This window comes from Homalodisca vitripennis, chromosome X, assembly GCF_021130785.1.
Source record: "Homalodisca vitripennis isolate AUS2020 chromosome X, UT_GWSS_2.1, whole genome shotgun sequence".
NCBI classification, from domain to species: domain Eukaryota; kingdom Metazoa; phylum Arthropoda; class Insecta; order Hemiptera; family Cicadellidae; genus Homalodisca; species Homalodisca vitripennis.
Genome location: NC_060215.1, coordinates 28269507 through 28282819, shown reverse-complemented (window position 1 = coordinate 28282819; position 13313 = coordinate 28269507). Strand labels below are relative to the sequence as shown.

Genomic DNA, 13313 nt, shown 5'->3' with positions numbered 1-13313 from the left:
CAAATGCCAAAGGTATTCGAAGATGGACAATCTGTAGAACTAACGCTCTGTGATCTAAGCAAAGCGTTCGATTGCGTGTCACACTCTATTTTGCTAAGTTGGCCTGTTATGGAATTGAGGGAGCTGTCCATGCTACACTTACCTCTTACTTATCAAGGAGGAAGCAGGCGTGCAAGATACTAGTTCCAAAACCTTGAGTAAGCAGTCCCACAGGGCTTGGTTCTGAGTCCTCTGTTATTCTTAATTCTCATAAATGACTTACATCTAGGAGGTCATTCACTCTTGTTCGCAGATGACAACAACCTTAACCATACACGCGAAGGATCTTCTTGCTCTGGGTACGCAGCTGAAGTTTTGAGGCAAGCGAAACAGTGTTTTGATGGTAACCACCTCCAGTTACATTCTGAAAAGACACAGCATTTGCTCTGAGCCCTCAAAGGGTGGTAGACTCTGACGCCGAATGTTTGGTTAAGCTGCTGGGATTTAGGCTTGATTCCAGATCATCCTGGACTCCCCACATTTCACAAGTTTGTACCAAACTTTCCACAGAGTGCTCTGCCTTATCAGAAAACTGAAGTTACATATACTAGAGCCATACTTATTTGCAGTTTACCATGGAGTTTTTCATAGCCACGTCAGCTACGGACTTTTGATATGGGGTCACTCAGGAGCATGTAGGGAAATCCTAACTTTGTAAAAGAAAGCTGTTCGTTTTATTATCGCTGCAAGCTTTACCGAGCATTTTAGACTGATTTTCACCAGGCTTCGGATACTAACTGTTTATAGCCAACATGTCTACACTTCTATAACGTCTGTGAGGGGAAGACTCAATTTAACCCCACTTAGAAGTGATACCCACTCTTACGGTACCCGCAGTGCTAACAACTAGATGCCCTCCGGTGCAGGCTTTCAAAAACACTCGGGAGTTTTCCAGGGTTTGGTGTCAGGCTTTACAATTCCATACCTTCGGACATCAGGGATCTGGAGACGGAGAAGTTAAGGATAATCCTGCAGGATAAACTTATAATCAGGCCTCTCTACTCACTTAAGGAGATTGACGATATGCCACTCTTTAGTTTACCTATTGCCAAGTCGTTACGTATATAGTTTTAACATTCTGACCATTGTTTTAGTGTGTAAGTTCTTAAATTTTGTTGCAGTCTATACATGAATCTCGTCTAACGACAAAGAGATCAAGCATCAAGTAAGCCTTGGTATTATGGCCAAAGTAATGAGCGAAAACAGCAGGATCAGTATTAATAAATAGGCTAACATGACCTCATTGTTTTTAGGATATAGCCTCATACAGTTACTAGTTGTTAATATAAGGATATAGATTTGGAGACAGTAAGATGGCGGATATTATACGAGTGTATAATTAGGTGAACTACGAGGTAATTTCACAATAATGCCAATTTAAAAAGTCTTGAGACTCGGTGAGATTAAAGGCACCAAGGAAGAGATCAAATAAATAATTGCCAAATTATTTTCTATACTATAAGCTTGACTAAAATTAGTTAGAGTTCTGGGGCCCTTTTCTATAGCGGCCAAACTGCTACGGTACTCGAATATTAAGGATTATGCCATCAACAAATTCCACCATGAAATTGTATGTATAAAAACACTTAACCGAACTTACCCTAACGTAATCACTTAATATTGGCTTATTGAAGCACATATTTAGTAATTAAATTACAATCAAAATTATGATATTATCTTAAATGATATATTATACGATCCTTTAGGATGGCTAATAGGTTCCGGACTGTCATTGTTACCTCGAAATATTACTACTCAAAATTGTAATTCTATATCTTTAATTCTACATAACAATCCATTTTAGAACACTACCAGGGTGAAATCTACCGTATTTATGCTATAGGCTGCCTCATATTCTATCTTACGTTTACATTTACTCCATATTATGTTTCATCTTCGAGTTATCACCATGATGGAAATCCTGGTACATTTTATGAGAAATGTTCAATTTCACCTTTGTCTCTAAAACGTTTTTACTAAATGAAATTTTCTATACTATAAGCTTGACTAAAATTAGTTAGAGTTCTGGGGCCCTTTTCTATAGCGGCCAAAACTGCTACGGTACTCGAATATTAAGGATTATGCCATCAACAAATTCCACCATGAAATTGTATGTATAAAAACACTTAACCGAACTTACCCTAACGTAATCACTTAATATTGGCTTATTGAAGCACATATTTAGTAATTAAATTACAATCAAAATTATGATATTATCTTAAATGATATATTATACGATCCTTTAGGATGGCTAATAGGTTCCGGACTGTCATTGTTACCTCGAAATATTACTACTCAAAATTGTAATTCTATATCTTTAATTCTACATAACAATCCATTTTAGAACACTACCAGGGTGAAATCTACCGTATTTATGCTATAGGCTGCCTCATATTCTATCTTACGTTTACATTTACTCCATATTATGTTTCATCTTCGAGTTATCACCATGATGGAAATCCTGGTACATTTTATGAGAAATGTTCAATTTCACCTTTGTCTCTAAAACGTTTTACTAAATGAAATTTTCTATACTATAAGCTTGACTAAAATTAGTTAGAGTTCTGGGGCCCTTTTCTATAGCGGCCAAACTGCTACGGTACTCGAATATTAAGGATTATGCCATCAACAAATTCCACCATGAAATTGTATGTATAAAAACACTTAACCGAACTTACCCTAACGTAATCACTTAATTTCCAATTCCTCATATAAATGTGGTTTTTATATAAAAAACATACATAGTGAGCATGCCGTAATCGATCACTTAACACATGTCTTCTGTATGGATTTCTGAGAAAACTATCAATTATAGTTCAATCACAATTTTTCTGCTCGCAAAGCATACATTTTCCTTTCATTTTCCATCCTTTCCTTCCAACAAAAATAACTAAATCACTTTCTTTGTAAAAGATATACATTGGTTAAATTAAAATGTTAAGTCCATTTTCAGTCGTTTGTTCTGATAACTATGTCACCAAAATTATATTCGTTGTCGTTTCAGAAATTATTAAAGACTAAGTTACCTATCGTTTCCACAAAATTAAGACTTATGAAACAGCAGAAAAGTGAATGTTTGAAATCGTGCTTATTTTTTATTCCAATACTGATTAAATCTGATTTTGTTTACGTACAGTATATTAACAGTTTTTATCATTATTATTTCGCACACTAGGACCTTTAAATGAATAATTTACTTGTAATTTTAACTCTTTTTTATGTAATATGAGTCGTAAACTTTGAATCTCAATATTAATCTCTGGTAATGATATAAACTATTCCGTTATTTATGATTTTGATAACCAGAAGTAATGATCATCAGAACTCACGAGTACATTATGCATAGTGTCTAAGTTGTTACTCATCCTAATGGTGCAATCCTATCATATAGGCATAACAGCAAAACAACCGAACCAAATCTAGCAAGAGTGCGAGGGAGTGAGACAGAGGGAGTGCAAGACGATTTTGACGATTGCATAGACCATCAAAGTGTAACAGGTATTAAATGGCCTTTTGTATATAAAATACGGTTATAGAATTTGAAACCCTTTAGCATTCACTGATAAGCTTATCTAATTTACAGTAATTTTGAAAATATGAAAAATGGATGACGTGATAGATAAATGTTTGGTTATTTTATGGACGTGTTAAATACGTCAGTTTACGGGTATTCACTTTAGGGGTTATGTTTCCTTCAATGTTGTGTTACATTTAAAATATTCTCAAGTAAATTTCCAATAATATTAGATAGCGTACAACGATCAAATACAGTGTTATATTTAGTGCATTGATTGGAGTGTTCTAAACTTATTAATTCACAATCTAATAGGGGTGAATAACCTACCATACACAGTAAATAGGTTAGTAAAAATAAACTTGATAGCATGCAAATGAAACTGATTAGGCTAGATTTTCTGAATGATAAGTTATTGTTAGAGTTGGCAGTTACTTTCTAACTTGTAATCTTCATGCTCATTTACGTTTTCCTGCTAGAATTATAATTATTGTTTTTGTATTTTTGTAGACCTAGTTGTATTTAGATGTTGACCTAAGGTAGATTAGGTATTTAGCATAGGGTAAAGATGATGACATTTCTTGCATTTGTTATTTAAATCTTAAATATTATTATTATTACTATTACTATTGCTCTAAATGTGAATTTAACAGCCTAAATGGCAAAATAAGAGTGTTATGTTTTTAACCTATTGCTGTCGTCCTTCTGAAGGAAACAATAGAAGATTTCAAGGGATAAAAATGACAAAGGCTGCAGTATGATAAGCGACCAACACTCAAATAAGTCAACTATCGATTAGAACGATTAACTGACAGATATGTTTACCCTGTTAAGTAATAATTGTAAGTGCTACACTGCTCAAAATTAGTATAAATAAAGTTGTATTATTTTATATAATTAAAAATGCTTATATTTCTTTGAAATATAAAACTATAACTTCACTATAATACAGTATTGAATGTCTATAACGTAAATGAGTTTGACATTATTGTTCCAAATTAATTCAAACAAAGTTATATCATGTGTATGGTATTTGAGTAATGGCCGCTAGAGACAGGAAATACTGTTGTTTGTCAATAAATTATTACAAAATAACGTGTTGAGGTATTACATACCAGTAAGCTATTACCATGATAACATGTTAGTATACAAAAGTTTAACTACAGTCGGGGCCACCAAATTAGGCGGGTGGGTGGAATTGCGCCGTTGCCAGATTGTGCAAACATCGTGAAATAGAATAATCCCTGAATTGTATCCATTTTAGAGCTTGATGTTGTTTGCTTTCTCCTGAGATTTTGGTGACATCTTACAAGTTACAATGATGAAAATGGTATTATTGGCTTCAGGAGAGACCGCTGATGATAACGGTATATAATTTTTGTATGTAAATACAAAAATGTAATTTTGAAATACTAAATACCTACAAACCAATTTTAATTCATTAACATGGTGTATTAAACATTTCAGTAAGCGAGGAAGTTTTTTATTTTTTGGTTAGGAACATTTTTCCTGTGGCAAAGTTTTAGACAAAGGTATAAACTTTATTTTTTGTTCCAAACAAATTTTTCTCAGTTTACTAACTTCGCTGGGAAATGCGTGCAAAACTAAATTATTGAAATCAAACATGCAGAGCGATGCGTGTGCCGTGCGTATATGCACAATTTCTACTCAACTATTTTTTTAATAGCAATACTTTACTTTCTATTATTTTTATTATTACTCAACTATAGTACTATGTATTGTAACCATAGCGAAAATTAAATAAATATTTTCAGTTTAATAAAATTAACCATGCTTAAAACAATCTGTTTTGCCTTCCTTAGCAAAATTATTTTAAATATAAACATTTTAAACACGTGTAGTAATAGAAATAATAAAGAAACATTTTTAAGTAATTATTATTAAACAAGTGACATTGTTAGTACATACTATTACATAATCACAGTGAAATTATGTGTCAGTCCGTGGTTGATTTGATCACTTGGTGGTTCCGAGTTATTTGCTTTTAATCTTTGTCAATGTCACGGTCACTGTCGCTGTTTTCACTGTCTGATGAGTCGTCTCTAAGGTTTATAATAAATGGTTCCATTATGTGTTCAATTAACTTAACACATAATTGATAATTGTTCCAAGAACACCAGGATCAGCTAAACCTTTCAGAAAATTCAGGACATTAACTACAACACATTTAGTTTGACTATTTAAATCACTTTTTAATACCCTCTAATCGTCTCCTTTTCACAGGTGTTTTTTTCATTTTCACGTGAACTACCAGCTTCCTCCATTTTCAGTATGTAACTAATGTCACTAACTAGTCAGACAGTAGAATAAGACTGGCACTGGCACTGGCAGGGTGGTGTGTGGAAGCTGCAGCGTCGGCGCGACGCTTGGACTAGGCAACAATGTGCACACAGCGTTGCCAAATTGTGCCTGAGAGCGACCGATTCTCGACCTTCCTCCGCTTCACCGGTCCCATACGTGGCAGCAGCGCAAATCCACCCACCCGCCTTATTTGGTGGCCGTGACTGTAACTCACTACAATGTAATATTTAGATTGATAAATTAATAATATTAGGCACTTTGGTCTTATCCGGAGGCCACTATTTTTCTATCAGTTTCTCTTGCCGATGATCTAAAAACACTATATTATTAGAAAGAACAGACTTTTTTCTCTTACTGTGAAAATTACATGTCATTATGACGATTGGTTCTTGTTTTCTACCTTCCAAAAGGAAGTGATACCAGCGAGAAGGAGACCGCTATTTGTTATTAAGCTATACATACGTATGTATTATAAATATGAATAAGTTAAAGTCGACGTTTGTGAGCCTCACGTGATCTCAGTCTGAATTTAGGTACGTGGCCGCAATGATGGCCAAGGTCATTTCCGATCAGTACTTTCCCAACCTCAGATCACGTGCCAGATCGTTCAACGGTAAGTAGTTATATCGATGATTTTACTTATGAATAAAGATGATTCGATAATCATGAATATTGGTCATTCCATTTTAACCCCTTTAAACGTATCTTGTTTTGTTCAGGAGGACAATTGCAATATATTAATCATATGAATTTCGTTACCAGTTTGGATACAAATTTCATTTGCAATCATACAAATTTGAAAATTATGTAATTTAACAAATTTAACCAAACGTTTTAGAACTACAATGTTAAATAACAAACATTGATTTAATAAATGAGCAAAACTTACCGTACATAACCATAATTTCCAATGTATGTACAATACACAATAAACTCATACTCTCACTCTGAAAAAAAAACAATGATTAATTAAAAAATAAGCCAAAATAAAATTTCTAATGTTGGAACCACTAACATAAGACCAGACGTAAAACAGGTACCTAATTTTCAAACTAAATGATGATATTAGAATTAATGCGCTGCAGTAGTTGAGTAGTGGATGCTGTGGCTATCCATAAGGTAGTGAAGGCACTACCACACTAGACAGTTCTTGATGTTGTATACCAGGGGTGCCCAACCTTTTTTACCCAAGGGCCACATTGTAAAGCCTTTATGGCCAGCCGGGCCAACATCCCAGGGGATTTGGAACCCCAAACATAACGTATTGCCCGGGGTTTGTTCCAGAAATCTTGTGCAAAATATGAGTATTAAGGTTATTTGGCCCTTGTTTCCTGATTATTGTAATTTCTTATTATTTATTAGTTGTTAGGTAAAGGTTTATAATATATTATGTTTTTAGGTTCTTTTAGTAGAAATAAATATAAACCCAGACTTTTGGATGTTTGCTCTAATTCTGAGGGAACAATAAAAAAGTCACCAATAAATTGAATGAATACATTGATTTTAATTAATCCTACTAGGATACTAGGACATACAAATTACGTGGCGAGTAGGGTACAAATTACCTTGAGTTGGGTAGGGGTTACGTCGCCGCACCGCGCGCTGTGCCGTGCTTTACGCACGCTCTATTCGCCAGCCGGCAGCCACCACCGTTGTCAGTGAAATCTGTCTGCAACTACTTTACTTCTTTCAACACTCATACTCCACCAAATGAATACGGCTTGTTCTACGTGAAATCGGCTGGACTGCTTGGTTCTCAAAATTTGTATTTATTTAATATTTCAAATGCTTGTAAACAAATTTGGTTGTTTTGGCAGCAAGGCGGGCCACATAAAACTGACTCACGGGCCGGATTCGGCCCGCGGGCCGTAGGTTGGGCAGCCCTGTTGTATACTAACCTGTGCTGACCTCAGCACTGCAGATAACATTGAAAAACTAGAGAAAAAGAAGCACAGTACACAAATATAACAAAAAAATTACATTCCACTTCTAATTAAAGGCATAGCATTTGTGATTTCCATGCCCAAAACACACGGTATTGTTCTGTTCAGGAGGATGAGCAGAATAGATCACTTTGATATTATTGGCAACTGGCTGTTACTTTACTAATACGGTAATTACAAAGTTTTATGGCATTTGTTAGGTTTAGGTCTACCAATAAGGATTTATTTAATCTTGTTTACATTAAGCTATTCCTTATAATGTAAACTTTAATTAAGATTCACAAATGTTAACATAGAAACTAATAACAGTACCAATTTGTCCAATATCGTCCAAGTACAGAAGTACCCTTTCACATTACAATTGAGTGTCGTAGCTATTTTCCTATGTTACCCCATTAAATTGGCAGCCTGATTTTGTATATTTACAAGCTTTTCAGAAATTCTTTTTCAATAACCTTCGGATAGATTGTCATACTTTTTGTTTTTTGTATTACAATGAAAAATACATATTTTTTTCTGGCAAAAATTAAATTCATTATATTTTTATTAAGTAAAATTGTTTTAAAACTTTATAAACTTATGTGTAAAAAAAAAATGGTCCATATGTATATTTGTTAGCTATAGGACATGAAAGGCTATGTATGCAGTTATAAAAAAAATTCATGTATAATATATTTTCCACAGTAAAAAAAATTTCAACAAACGCTCGTTAAACTTTTATGTACTTGACAATAATACTCGAAACAAAACAAACAAATGCTTGTTGTTATGGAAACATCCAAATATTAATATTGATATTGTTATACTTGATAGAGATTGCTACGAGCACAACACACAATTTGCATCTGAAGAATTCTTCAGCTGACAAAACATAACAACATCATGGTTAATTATCACTCCAAAGACCCATGAGGAAGAATAAAATGGTCATTAACTTAATCAATACATTGAAACATATTAAATAAAGCTAAATGATTATTTGTATATTGTAACTGTATACATTAATAATATCGTCAGAGTACAGACAATCAAGCCAATTAGCAAGGTTTATACTGTGTTTGATTTGCTGGTGCCTTACCACTCAACAGGGTTAATCATTCGTAATCAGGCTTTCTGGAGTTTTATATTCTCGAATGATGTATTTTATTCACCGCTAGTAGTGTGTGGCCACTGTCTGCAAGTATGGCTTGTAAAAATAAGTATATCCGAAGATCCGAACAGATCCTCTGGAGGTCTGATATGTTTCCTGGTACTTTAAATTAGTTAGTGTCCATACAAACTGATGCTAATTTAAGATTACATCATTAAAATTATAATGAAGATGGTTTTAGATCATTATCAGTGGAGTCCCTAAACCAAATATTTATCAAGTTAACAACTTATTTTATTTTGATCAAGGGCAGTAGAATTTCAGTTTGCCTTTTTGGGATGAATTTTTTTACAAAAATATCCTCACATAATAGAAGTCATGTTTGCAACATAGCTATTCAAGCATTCAAACTCTACTGTCATCATTAAACTATTAGCTAAGTGAAAGTGATAGTGATTAATAGTGACAATCCACAAAACTAGAGGCTCTCGTTTAACATATTTTTAAGTCATCCTTAATAGTCTAAGTATTTATCATACGGTGAGTTTCTGTGTCAGATCTGACAATGGAGTTAACAGTTGCTGTGGCACTTCACCATTGTCAGATGGCACAAAATACACTATGGCTTCTTCTTTTGCAATAATTATATTTCGTTTGAAGCATATAAATTCAAATAAATATTTGAAGAAATAATGGTTGGTGTGTCCTGATACTATCATAAACGTCAATAAACACTTGATTAGACATCATGATTATATTATCAACAATCTCATAAATACAAAAATCTCTAGTGTCATGAATGAAGCTAGTGGTTCTCATAACTAAAATCTAGAAAGGGCTTGTGACAGAACACTCACATTACACAAAAAGAACGGATTATTCTATCAGCAAAGATTAGCTATCTCTTTGGTCTATTTCAGATAATGGTAGGAATAATAACCCATATCATCATTAGAGTCAAGTAAAGATGCTTTGTAGCTCTTAATTTTGATTTTATTTGATGTCCCTAATGTTACCTTACATTATATTTCTATTTGAAAGGAATTGAAGTTAATGCAATAGTCATTTGGAAATACCCTGTGGTACATTATACAGTAGTAATTTTGATGTAAGTTCCTCTTGTTAAAAAACTTCACTGACAAATGTGTAGAGATATTTTTATGCTCAATCTTAGAGCTGTCTAATTATGCAACCTATTGTGCGGCCTGTTCTGGGTCGACTAATTGTGTTATCTGTGAACTTAGACAGCTCACTGCTCCGCAAGGTGTATCTTAATGTAAATTTCACAGTAAGCTATCTGCAACCTGTAAGTCCTGAGCTGTGTGATGTTTTGGACAAATTTAGTTCAAACCCTTAACCCATGGTGTCCCTATTATAGGAGACCCCGTACTTTCCAGAAGTGCTGTATATCCTGTAGTGGGTTACTTCATATTTTATTTATTATAGAATAATGTCCTTATTTTACTGGCTTATGCTGTGTCGAAAAGCTTCACAGATTCAAAAAGCATAAAAAAATGTTCCCTGGTAAAATATGTTGGTAAACCGATTTTTTTTTACAGCATTGTAGCAAAAGTTAGACGTAACTGACAATTTGTCATTGCTTTTTATTTCATTTTTTCAATTAGATTTTGCTTTAGATCTATGTTATAGGTACATATAATTTCTTATTGTTTTTCTAATTCTCTATTGCAAAACATAATTTCTATCAAGATAAAAAAGTGTACATGTAAAAAGCCTATAAATTTTTTTTATAAAATTGAAACTTTTATAGCTGCCTATGTTCTTTTGTACACGAGTATTATATATATATATATATATATATATATATATATATATTTATATAAATATATATTAATATGTTTGTGTGTTTTATATATATATATATACAGCCATTCTTTTCAAACATACACCTAAGGGTATAAAAATTAATTACTGAATTTCCTAATATAACCGTTAATAAAGCCTTTCAAAAACATCTAATAAAAGTAGAACTGATAATATTTTGCATTAAAAAAAATTATTTTGTCATTTTCTTTAGCTTTGAAGTTGTAGCTTTCTTACTGGCTAGATGTAACCAAACATATGTTTTTTTTGGACAGCTGATACATTGTTAATAGTTTCCCTCCAAACAAATTGAGGTTATGTTCAAGAAGATTGAAGTTTTCTCTTCAACTGGGGAAATTTTCATTTTGATTTGGTAAGTTTTTGCTGGTTTTTTTAACTAATACAAAAATCAATTCTTGATGTCACGTCCGTAACAAAAAACTACTAAAAGTTTAAATACCAATTGTAATAGTTGGTTAATCAACATGAAATTTTATAAAAGTTAGGAGTGTACCTTTTTTAATTAATTGGTAGTCTTTATGTGAAATGAATAAAAAATATTTTCGACAAAAAATAAGTGTTACAGACGTGACATCTCGTACTGTTAAACACGATACTATCTTGTCTGATATGGAAAAGGCAGTGTTTAACAGCTTGTGTGTGCTTTTTAAAACCTATAGGCCTACTTGAAGTTTGTTTTTGTACCTTGCAGTGATTTCAGTAGCCTAGGCTTACATGGTGCCTTGTGTTTCCAACCTTAAAAAAATGTGTGCTAAACATTAAACTTCGTTTGAGTAAAATATGCCAATATAATTAAGGTTGTGGGTGAGTGGTGATATCAAACCCTTAGATAGCCTACAGTATTTGTAATTTTAATGGATTCTAAACAACAGTAAAGGTTAAACCTTCACCTTGTCTTCATTGGGCATTCCTATTCGCCAGTTACTGAGTTACTGGACATACCCACACCGCAACTGGATGAAGTGGGCAGATGTGATCACCGCTTAGGCCTACTGATTACAAAGAGGTTACATTTCTAGTTATGTTATAGTCTTAAACTTATAGTTTTGGAGTGGTTATTTAAAACTAATATAACCTGTTTTATTTTTTCCAGAAAATGTCGAGTAGAGATCGTGTTGCCAAATGCAGAGCGAAGAAGAAGGAAAATCCAACTAAGTGGCAAGAGCATCTTGAGAAAGATAAGTTGCGTAAGAGAGCCGTCAGAGCTAAGGAAAAAGAAGATTTAACATGGTGATAATAAAACTTTTACTCCTAAAAAGGGAAAAAGATAGGGAAAGACAGCGTCGTTGCAGGTTGAGAAAGAAAAATGTTAATGTTGAAGTCTCTGGGTCTGATCTTGGCTCTTACAAAAGTCCAAGAACCCTAGGAAAGGCTGTGAAGAAGGTAAAAGCTTTGTTGCCTAAGAGTCCGTCAAAAAAAAACGTGCAGTTTTTAAGTGTTTAATGTATGAAAACCTTGGTCCTGAGATAGTTAAAAATATTTTTAAAACAAGAAAATCTGGATCAAGACAACTATCAGAAGAGTGCAAACAGAGCGTGATTGAATTTTTTAACAATGATGAGATTAGCCGTCAGGCTCCAGGAAAAAGGGATGTCAATCTGTAAAGGACCCTCTTACTGGAAACGGGGCCTGATCCAAATTCGCCATATGGTTATGGGAATTAGAGAGGCTTATGAAACAGTTTTAAAAAGTTCGCATCCAGAACGAGAAGATTTCAAAATCTAAGTTTTATAGCTTGCGGCCTAAACACATCCTGCCCTTAAGTGAGATGCCCCATACAGTATGTGTTTGCATTAAACACGCCAACTTCTCGTTCTTGATTGAACCAAATATCTAAATTTCATCCTGCATTCCCAAAAACTCATAATGAGCTTTTAGGGTCAGTTTGTTGTGATACAGAATCAGTGACCTGTATGACAAATGAATGCGAGAACTGTAATCAAAAATTAGAGACTCTGCTAAGTTCTGATGTTGATATGAATAAAAGGCTCAAGTGGAAGGAGTGGAAAACAGTAAATAATAGACCTAAGTTGGTAGAAAAATACTACAAACGTTGAAGAGGATGGTTTTAACATTAAACAGTCAACTAGCTGCATTTAAGACGCACACATATATTAAAAGAGTACAGGCACAATACTTTGAGAAGTGTAAAAAATCTTTGACCAAGAACCCCAAAAGTGCTGTAATGCAAGTAGACTTTGCAGAAAATTATTCGATCATCCAACAGGATGAAATTCAAAGCGCTCACTGGGCTCATAACCAAACTACAATATTTACCTGTTGTATTTGGCATCAATGACAAAGTATACAGTTTTGCTGTCATAAGTGATGACTTGAAACACAGCAAAAACTCAGTGTTTGCTTTTATGAAGGCAATTATAGTTAAATTTAAGGAAGTAGTTCCACAAGTAAATAAGTTGATTGTTTTTTCAGACAACTGTGCAGGCCAATTTTAAGAGCCGGTAATAATGTCGCAATTTGTCTGCTACGCTGAGAAAGATTTTGGAGTTACGTTGGAGTGGAATTTTTTTGCTTCGGGGCAACGGCAAAGGGGCAGTTG

At 33.7% G+C, this 13313-nt stretch overlaps 1 protein-coding gene across 5 annotated transcripts in view; it reads left to right on the top strand.

The window, feature by feature from the left end:
* The first annotated feature begins 3429 nt into the window (after positions 1 to 3429).
* Positions 3430 to 13313, top strand: part of LOC124368845 (zinc transporter foi-like) — a 73815-nt gene continuing 63931 nt past the window's right edge. For 2 of the 5 annotated variants that reach the window (XM_046826283.1, XM_046826281.1), the window contains exon 1: positions 3544 to 3899. The gene's annotated coding sequence lies outside the window, so the exon portion shown is untranslated. The other 3 variants (XM_046826284.1, XM_046826280.1, XM_046826282.1) reach the window with 3 other exon arrangements.